Genomic DNA, 10,696 nt, shown 5'->3' with positions numbered 1-10,696 from the left:
TAAACACTAATTTTTGCAAACTGCTGGAAAGGTGGGCCTTAGATTTGAGTAATTCTGTGAAGATGGTAAAAAGTATTTGGAAGGCACTTTTTATGCAAACATTTTTGTTTTAATATTATTCATCGTTTTAAACACAAAACCTTGAAGTTGCTTTGAGGTTTGGCACCTTGGAAGTTATTCCACTGGAGAAAATTATTACACTATGCTTATAACTATATATAGTGTTACTGGATCAGATAGCACAGTCTGTAGTGAAGATGTCCCAACATTTTTCACTTCAAAACAGCTCTTAGAGTTACTTTGTCAAATGAGTTTTGGACTGAAAAATTTCTTACCAGGTGCTTTTCCTTAGCTTTATTATTTTCTTGTTTGTTTCTCAATTTACAGATAAAATAATGTAAGACTTTATGAGGACAAAACATGTGTTATGTTGCCCATGTTGAAAATGTTGTGGGTTTTTACATTAAAAGTTTTACTCCATCCAGTTATTGAGGTAAAAATATTAAATCTGACAGGAATAGAGGGCTTTATGCTAGAGAATTATTCATGCTACTCCTCTTAAAATCTACTCACATTTTAAAAATTTCTTTATGCAAGTGTTCAGAAAATATTAGCTAGGTATTTAGCTGAAAATTCTGATAAGTCTGTCTGCCATGGACCTACTCAAGGCTGCAGGGACTTAATTCTTCCTGTGATTACAGCCAAGCTCCACAAAAATGTGTGCCTCTCAGGGACCTTTCTGTTGACAGGGTACAGCAGAGAAAACAAATTAATTTGAATGCAGTGTAGACAAAAGTGAAATTTAGGAGTTAGTGATTACATACACGGAGAAAGAAATGGAAGGAGTATTGTGAGCAAGAGGGTGGGACGATGAATTGCCAAGTGTATATGCAGGAGACTGGGACTGTGAACTTGTGTGGAAGATGAGGTTTAGAGGATGGCAGACAACTGTGGTGCACAAAGGAGGAGAAATGAGGTTAGCTGGACAAAGGGCCAGGACAAATATGTGAAGAGAATTAGATGAAGATTTCAAGGGAAGGGGTCAAAAATTAACGCCAGTTCTACCAGGGATTAAATAGTGCAAGAGGTCTAATTTGTGGTTTGGAAGTTGGTCAGTGGTTAAGCTGAACTAATTGGGTAGGTAAGAAGACAGGATGGTAAAAGGCATAAAGAATAAGATTCAAACAAAACATTAAACCAACATTTCAAAGCTGCAATGCAAGGCTAAATGTAAACTTTTAACGCATAGGAAATGTGGGCATTGACACTGCTTTTGAAACTTTAATTTGAACCCTTGGGCACAGGCATAATGATACACTATTATGGCATGATGATAGACTATTTCTTCTACAGAAACCCAGCCTTACTCAGGGGAACCCCATTATAGGAAATCTCCTCTGGGTTTCCACAGGGTTATATATTGAAGGTTACAAAGCTCCTGCTTCATTGACTCTGGCAGTCAGAAGGTGTGAAATGCATTAAGCAGTGGATTGCTAGAAGGAAAGCCACCTGCATGGAGATGCTGAAAATTAGGTTCTTTCTTTGCCTCTGACAGTCCTCACCTAATACTAAACAAGCAATTTCCAGACAGTCACTAATTTCTCATTTTCAGAGAGCCACCCAAAGATCTGAGATCTAGTTGGAAATAGTGTTGGCCAGTCTCAGTTGAATTCTGCTGGAATAATGGTTCAGACACAGTGGATTGAGAAGTTGGGTCCTTGACACTCTGGGCATTGGATATTACAGAATAGTTTTGACTTTAAATTTTGGCTTTCCCATTCTATGGCAGTTAATGCTTCTCACCTCAAACTGTTCTTCAGGTCCAGATAATCCTCCAAATAGAGAAACATAACTTAATTTGTGTATTCCAAGATATTTCAAGTTGAATAGTTCAATAAACAACTCTCTTATTTATGCAAAACTACATGGATTTGTTTGCTTCAACTTGAACATTTAGTTCAGTCCTACAGGGCTTTTGGCACTTTTTTGATTAGCTTGTGATTCATCTCATGCAAAGGGTCAACTGTGCCCTTGAATTAAATGCATAACGAGAAAAAAAGAAACAGTTTTGGAATGAGAAAGTCACTGTAGCTTGGATTTACTGAATAAAAACCTATGTGGTTAATCTTTGTAAGTAAAATAGAACCTCCACTTTTGGACAGAAAAAGTACAGTTTAGAGTTACAGTAGAATATCATGTAGACAAATTAATTTCAATGGAACAATAGTTTGAAGCATTGTATTCATTTTATTTTCAAACTCAGGAATCACAGACTGTGATTCTTTCATACCGAAGTGTTCCTTAAATGACAGCTAATGTAGGAAGATACAGAGCCAAAAACGTGGGTTAGAAGAGGAATATTTTTTGTAGTAGCATGGGAGGATGAAACTCAGAAGAGCCTTTTATATCTTTTAGTGACTCAGGTATTACACATCCAGATGAGTGCCTAACAGCACAACAGTTTGCAGTGAAAATTCTCAGGCTAGAGGACTGAAGGCAAAGGGTTACATGAGTGAAATCATAAGTGTGCCCGGTTCAGCTGAAATCAAACTCAGGGCACCCCTAATCCTGGAGTTATGTTTACAGCTCATGATGCTGCAATTAGAAAGCAAACAAACAAACAAACAAACAAAAAAAAACCCGAACAAAAACACACCAAAAAACCCCCAAAACAAAAACAAAAAACCAAAAAGAAATTCACTAACTGCATCAGAACTGCAGATAGCAGAGAAGAGTTTAAATTTAATGCTCACTCAGAGTATTAAATGGTGGAAACTTAAGCTAGAACCTGTCATTTGCTAAGCCTATCTAATTTTTTTCCTTTTTTTTTTCCCCATTGTGAACATATGTACCATGTAGCACCTTGCATTAACAGGTCTCATATCACCTTCCCCTGACCCAAACATCCAAAGAACTTTATATGACAGGAAATATTATTCTCCCACATAACTGTGGACTGATGGCAGATGCAGAGGAAAGCAAAGACCTCCTAAATTCCACAGAGAAAGTTTAAATGAGAAATAAGAAAACTCCTGAGACCCTGCTCAGTTTTTTAATACAACTGTTAGCATAGCAGATACAATTCATTCCCTTCTAAAAAGGTCACTCAAAAATAAAGAAGTTTTAAAAAATTATAAACATGTATGAGGATGTATGCTTACAATCTCAAAAAAAAAATTCCTTTTTCATCGGAAAAGTTAACAGTCTGTTACAGAAAAATGACTTCAGCCTTCTAGGATGTGAGAATGCCACTGCATTTGGATTACAGATCTAAAATATTGCAGTTTTCTCTAAGCAATTTTCCTTTGAGCAAGACAGTATCTGGTACTGGAAACAAGTTCATGAAATTAAAAAAAATCTGAGGCACTAAATAGATTTTTGAACATTCATTTAGTCTTATTTAAAATAGCTCCTTCAAACCATAAGAAAGATGATTTAATATAAGAACTGGATTCCCTTACCTTCTATGTGAAACAAAAGCCTATAAAGGGGCTAAATTTTCAAGAGTAGTTCATTTGCAAGGGAAAAATTCGTTACTGTATATTCAGGTCAATGGTCTGGCATTTTGGCTAAAAAATTTGAAAACATTATTTTTGGCATTGCAATAAGGTGACACTGCAAGTTGCAGCAGGTATGATCTTTTGTTTTCACAGCCTACAGCCGGAAGGAGCCATTAGACCCTGTAGTTTTACCTCCTGTAGGATACAGTTAGGTTTAAACCAGACCTGTTACTGCATTATGTTCAAATTTAAACTATTAAGTTAGATGAATAAGGTTTCAGTGCCCAAAAGAATAAGAGATTTGTTAGCCACAGTCAGAAAACAGGACATGGAAGGTAACACTTGTGCCCAAGGCTGCTGCAAGAGCTGACAGCCCAATAGGGGATGTAATCTCAGAAGATGAACCACACTCTATGCAAGAGAGGAAGAAACAGTCCTTTGCAGCACTTGGCAAATTTAGTGTGGTGGTTATTTGTTTCCACCTCCACGTCTGGTAAAATCTGCATATATAAGGAGGACACATTAAGCAGGACAAGAAAAGTAGAGATCCCCCACACAGCCTTAAAGTATGAATTTGTTCTTCCAGACATCCCATGTCCAGGTGTGGTTGATCTCTGGTACTTCAGAGGACTATCAAGAAGCTTGGGATAACTTGCTTACACGTTGCTAATTTTTCATGAGGCAGAAAAATGCTGTGCTGATTCTTTCTGGTGAATAACTAATGGCCCTATGCATGAGATCCCATTGCAATGATTGCTTTACTGCACAGTTGAAATTTAACAGGCATGCTTAGGGTGATGCCTACAATATCCCCGAGGCCTGTGGAGGGTGGCAATAAACATCACTTCACTGGACACAGATTTAGGAAAACCAGGGGGAACTGCACACCTATTCAGTCAGCCCAGTGGACCTACTACACTTTTTCTCAGGAACCGGATTAAAGCAAATTTTTTTAGAATTAATCTTGCTTGAGGTTCTGACGTGTCCTAAATTCTCTGCACATTTAAAACTGTCAATTTGCCACACCAATAGAAACTAAATCAGAACCCAAATTTTATTTTTGATATCATAGGACCAGTAAGCTAAACTACTGTTTAAAAAAAGTCCCAAGTCAGAATTGCCAGGCTATTTCCATAAGAAAATGACAGTACCCCTGCTGGTCCTTTGTCCTTAAGAACTGTTAAATCTCAAACAAGCTAATCCACAAAAAAAAACGTGTATGAAAACTCAGTTTTCAAATAAAAACTTATCAAGGAACGATACCAACATCAGTTAATGGCACTGCAAGAACATAACATTTAGATATACACTTATTTATATACATCTGAAATGTAGGAAAGTAAAATAAGCAAGCAATTTTTGTCTAACTCCTGCTTTTAAAAGGGATCTCTGTCTCTGACAGTTGGTGTCAGAGCAATGAACAATAGAGAAGTATACTAACAGACACAAGGCCTATGCCAATTGTTTCTAACATAAGATCACTAAATATTTCCTTGCATTATGATAGCAACACTGAAGTGTCACTGGTGTGAAATGGATAAAAACAAGATCTTGAGTATGTTAATGTGTTAATGAGTTTTTATAAGTGACCACAAATAGCACTTGTGTATGGAAATGTGCAGCAGCTGCTTAGAAAAGCCATCCACTATTGCAAAATTATGAGGGAAAAGGAAAGGATAATATCATAAGAGGTCTTGCCCCTAACTGAGGCTCTGTGTGAACTGATGGATGCAAAACTCTCCAAATCAGAGATTTGTGGCACATGAAGGATTGGGCACTGTAAAATGTGAGCATTCACAGGGGTCCTGTATAACTGGGCACACAAGAAAAGGGATTTAGATTTTCAAGTCTCTTTTGTCTCTGTTGGCATGTACCACTCACTATCTCTTGAATCCCATGGAACATACCTGGTACCTAAAACTGAATGATGGGCCTGAACTCTGGCATTTTTCCTGTGTGATGTGAAGTTAAAAGGCTTAGTAAAACAGACTTGATTTAAACAAGCAAACAGAAACAAATATGATATTTACTTACTGTAGGCGCTTTCAGTACCTAAGGTTAAAGAGTCATCTGTTTCTCTGGTGTAATTCCACTGGTTTCAACGGAATCAGGGCAGGATATATTTGATGCAATACGTTCACCTGGTCACCTAGCACACAGCAGAGACGTTCCCTTTGTGTGGAAGGCTGCACACAATCAGTTTGCCATCTAGTGGCAACTATTTTGAACACAGACAGCAATTTAAACCAGTATGTGATTTTTTGAATAGCGGGATGTGTTAAATCGACTGAGGTGGATGAAAACACACATTGTCAGGTAAAAACTATTTTGAAGCCTCAAAGGGTAACTGCATGTGTACCCAGCATTGTGCATTCAGACAGGAAAAATGTCCTGACTCACCTGTCTAACGTAAACATTTCCAATTGTGTTAATACTTCCTGCACAGCATGACTGGATATAGATCACCTGTAGCATTTTACATAAAAGAAGATGGAACAACATACTGATGATTAGACACCTTCTAATTCACCCATCTGCTGCTCCTGTCAGTCTCTCTCTGGGATTAAAAGAAATGCTGTTACTGAAAATATTCACATAGTCAAACTGGCCCTACCTGAGTCGTCCCAGTGACTGGAACTGCAGCTGCTTATGTGGGAAAAGCAATGACATGGCCAAGTCAGATTGTTTGTATTAAGGTTATGAGTTACTAATAGAAAGACTAGTCACAGCTAGAGATCAAATGCCATAGCTCCGAACCCAAAGCAGCTACCAGAGTCTGCTCAGGAAATGCAAAAAAGATGTACTTTTTGGTGGTGGGTGGCCTGGTAGTACTTATGCATTTATGAGAGTGGGTTTATTTTCCCTACTTTTAATGTGAATTCAGTTGTTCTTAAAAGTGACGGGACATTTATCTGCTTGTAGTACCTAAATGGTCTTTGTTACTATACTATTCCTTGACTATAAATACCATATATATTGTGACACAGGAAATGTACCTGACATAGAAAAATGCTCTTATCCTTTTATAATTACATCAAGCTCAAAGTGGCAAAGACTTCCGCCCTTCCTTCTGCACAAAGATTTCCATAAATTTAATAAGAAACTTTAAAAAAACGTTCAAACCAGCATCAGAATACAATGTTCCTAGACCTGATTTTAAGATAGTAAAAAGATATGAGTCCTGCATGTCTAATTTCTACTGAGAGCCAATTCCATAATGATGGAGATTAAATACTTAAGAACTAACTCATGTCAGCCAGTCTAGAAGACATGCCAATAGCTAGCAGCACCTAGCCTTAGTGAGTGACAGGAACCAAAGAGTGACAAAAGGTCAGCTATGAACACAGGTCCTCCAGTTTTAGAGTATCCTGAATTGGCAGGGTAATCCCCCGAGCACTAGAAACTTGAGCAACGTGAAGTGAAAAATTTGATTTAGGGAAGATTTTAGGCTGCTGAAATTCATATTAGGATGTCATTAGCTATTATCACGCAGAAAACCATTTAATAATGAATTCTATTAAACTGGAGTTGTACTAAAGAGCTGTTGACATGCATTTTGGAGATGTCATAAATGCAGTTTTGTTTGTTTGTTTTCTGACAAATATCAGCTGGATTTAATGTCAGAGAAGCACTAAAATTGAGTAAAAATTCTTTAGATGACAACATTTATCATGTTTCAGAGCTTAATAATATGTCTGCTTACACTGTAGTAGTCAAAAATATAAATATACATGGATGTTTCATTGAGTTACTGAATGCATCTGTACTCAATCTCCTCTTCAGTGATCACAGACAAATGTTCAATTCATTGAATATATATTTTAGCCCCATTTACCAGCCTAGCTGTGATAAAGTGACTTGCATTCTGTTCTGGGCCATGAATCCTGGTCACAAGAGTTAATTAAAGTTCTAATGGCAGGGTCAACAAGGTCAAGTGAATGAGTTTGTCTGTATGTAATTAGGGCAGAACAGAAGATAATGAAGTTCAACAGGTGTAACTGAGAGTGGAAGCTGTCTGTTGTATTTTCAGTGCTTGACCTGAAGATTCAAAATTGCTTTTGGAGTAAAAGGTTGGGAAAAGTATCTTTTTACTTGTAAATGGAAGAAATTTCTCTCTAGAATGAGACAATGCCCCAGCAACCTCTTTACTCTCATTTTAAAACCTGCTGAACTCAAGCGTGTGAGTAACGCAACTGTTTCAAGAGCACATGTTTTTATTTTCTGGGCAAATGCAGTGTAAATATGACTGCAGAAAAATCAAGATAAATGAGAAAATTCTGCAGATGGAAATTCACCCTGGATGTGGTTTATTCCACATCAGATCAGTTTTAGAATTCCTTTATTTTCTCATATTAGAAGGATGAGTTCGAACTAAAGATGGCAAATAACAAAAATCATGAATTTGTGGCACTTTTCAATCTAATAAGAAAATACATCATTTATCCTGACTCCTCTATACAGACATCTCTTGCTCACAAACTTGCTCGTTCTAAAACAACCACTTTCCCCAGATACAGATAAATAGAAAAAGCATTCTCCATGAGTGGGACAAAATACATGCAGAATAATTTACTGCATAATCCTACGAACCCAGTGCAAAAGCACTGAGGCAGGTTTATTTAAACTCCATCTTCAGAGAGCAAAGGGAAATGTGTGAATATGGAAGTGTCCCAATAGTCCTTCCCTAGCAATCCCCCAGCTGTATATTAACAGGTTTATGATAGCTATTGGCAGTGAAAATTTCTTTCTGCTACCTTGCCCATGCTGGAATCAGCTCTTCAATCAGAAGGTACACTTCTGCAAATGAAAAAGGAGTTCAGTTTCCACACTCAATCAATCCCAGTATCTCTCCTAAGAGCACCAAGAAGAGATCATTAATTAGTGCCACATATTGCTGTGCTGGTGACACCTTCCTACAATGAACAAAAATGTGACAGGTCATCTTGTCGAGGCTCTACAGTTACATCTGCCCCAGTAAATTAAAACAGTGACTGGGAACATTCCTGGGCATAGAAATGGGATGGCACATTGAATTAAATGGTAACAGGAAAGGCTCTTGTCCATGCTGGCTAGCACAGCCAGGGTTGATGGCACAGGCCTTGGTCATGCTTCCCATATGGCTTTGGGCAGCCAGCCTGTCCAATGGAGTGAGGGCACACCACTCATGCCATGCCTCTTGGCCCAGGAGCATCCACAGCACTTGTGTGTTACCAATGTACACATAGTGGGTGGCTACTTGCTAAGATTTCATGTAATATATACAATTCATAGTTGAATCAATTATACAACAGATAATCCCGTTAACTGCTCAACCATTCCAAAATCACCTGTAATATCCTGTCAGATAGATTTCAGCTTTTTTAAATGGTGGAAGACCAGGCTTGGCAGCTGTTAGATGATGTGGTAACAGCCTGTCTGCACACCCCTGAGGGAGGGCAGTGAGAGACAATGTCAGAGGGGGAGCTCAAACAGTACCGTGGTGGGCTAATCCCAGGCCCATCAAGGAGAACCACTGATACATTTCTGCAAGCCCAGGGAGCTCTGACATACAATGGCAGGCAGGAACACAAGTTACTGCCTGTGAGGAGCAAACATGTTCCTACAGTTATGTCAGGAGAGCCTCAGCCCCTTTGCCCAGGTGTGAAACCCAAGATGAGTCACTTGGAGCTTTCCTCTGAATCACCTTTCAGGCTAAAGGGGTAGGACACTCTATGGGATGCAGGGGAAGAGTGTATTTGGGTTTGCCCAGTATTTGTAATGAGATGTTTAGGGGTGGAACCAAAGGCTGGGAAAGGAGGGATTTAGGTGACTGGTGAAGGAACAAGTGTGGAAAAGTGTGTTTAGATGTGAGAGTCTGGGCCAGAAACTGGCTGCAGCCACAGGGGTTAATATGTCCTGGTCTCAGCAACTGGACAAACTGGGATCCAGACACTAACTGCTGGGCAGACTGTGTGCTGATCCAGCTCCTGGAGCTGGGTTACAGCTACCTTTCTGTTTGTATAAGTGTATCTTCTCACTAATGGGCCTCCAACCTATTCAGACAATGACGGGAGCAGAATGAGACCACTGGTGTTGTCTGTGTGCCCATCTGTGAGCTATGTGGTATCCATATATACATGCACATATATGCATATGTGTGATGTGTATGCACATATATGTATGCTATGTGTGTGTGGTTACACACAGCCTGGCTATTCTTTGGTGTTGGGAGCATGGAGGTGCAGCAGCCTTTCCTATGTCCAAGTGTTTGATCCCACGTGATGTATTTTCCTCTAACCGTAGCCACAATCTTACAGCTCCTCAGTTTTTGCGGGCCTAGTCCTAAAGGGATTTTCAGTGCTTCACTGTGCTTACCAAAAATTCCCACTAACACTAGTGGAAATGCCAGAATATCTTCAAATTGCAGGCTTGTCAGCACATTTAGCTTCTCAGCAGAAAGGCCAAATATTGATTTTTTTTCTTTTTTTCTAAATACAGACAATTAAACTTTCTTCTTAGACATACAGTGGGGCCAGAGAGGAAAGTTTACACTGCTGCAATTGTGTTATAGCTTCTCTCTGGATAAACAGAAGACTTCATTTTCAGTCCTATCAATCCCACACTATTCACAAACAATAAAATTAATTTCTAGTTTGAATAAATAAAGCCTACTAAATTGGTTTCTTTGCCAATACTTTCAAGCTTTATATTGAACTTGTTCACAAAGTCAACAGTGTCAGTTAACAAAACAAAAGATGTTGTTTACTGTTTTTGCTATTAAGCCAACTCCTTAGATACAAGTAGCTCATTGGGGTTAATTATTTCTAAAAAGAACTTTACCAGTTTTTGTGTTGAATTCTTTTGGTCCTATGAACATTTTAGAATTTGTAAGCTTTAACACAGAAATTCAAGGAGACAACTTTTCAGAAGCTGGAAGTTCCTAACCTTCACTTCTTATTTAATCAATTATATTGAAAGTTCTTTTACATAATATTATCAGGAATAGGGGCATTGTTAAAAGCAATTCAACAAAATTTAAAACAAGTAGTAGACTGATACATTCAAAGAACATTCCTGCTTCCACCTAATTCTCAGATTCTCACCCCTTAAAATGTATCCATCTGCAACAGAGGTTAAAGAAGGAAAGAATCTAATTGCTTTAATTCTCATGGTGGTAGAGTTTAGACATCACACGATTCTGTCTCCTCCCATATGGG

The sequence above is a fragment of the Corvus kubaryi genome, unplaced genomic scaffold (assembly GCF_017639235.1).
Source record: "Corvus kubaryi isolate FWS band 111438036 unplaced genomic scaffold, C.kubaryi_AGA036_p1.0 split3-73, whole genome shotgun sequence".
Classification (NCBI taxonomy): domain Eukaryota; kingdom Metazoa; phylum Chordata; class Aves; order Passeriformes; family Corvidae; genus Corvus; species Corvus kubaryi.
Note: the sequence above shows the minus strand (reverse complement) of the source record.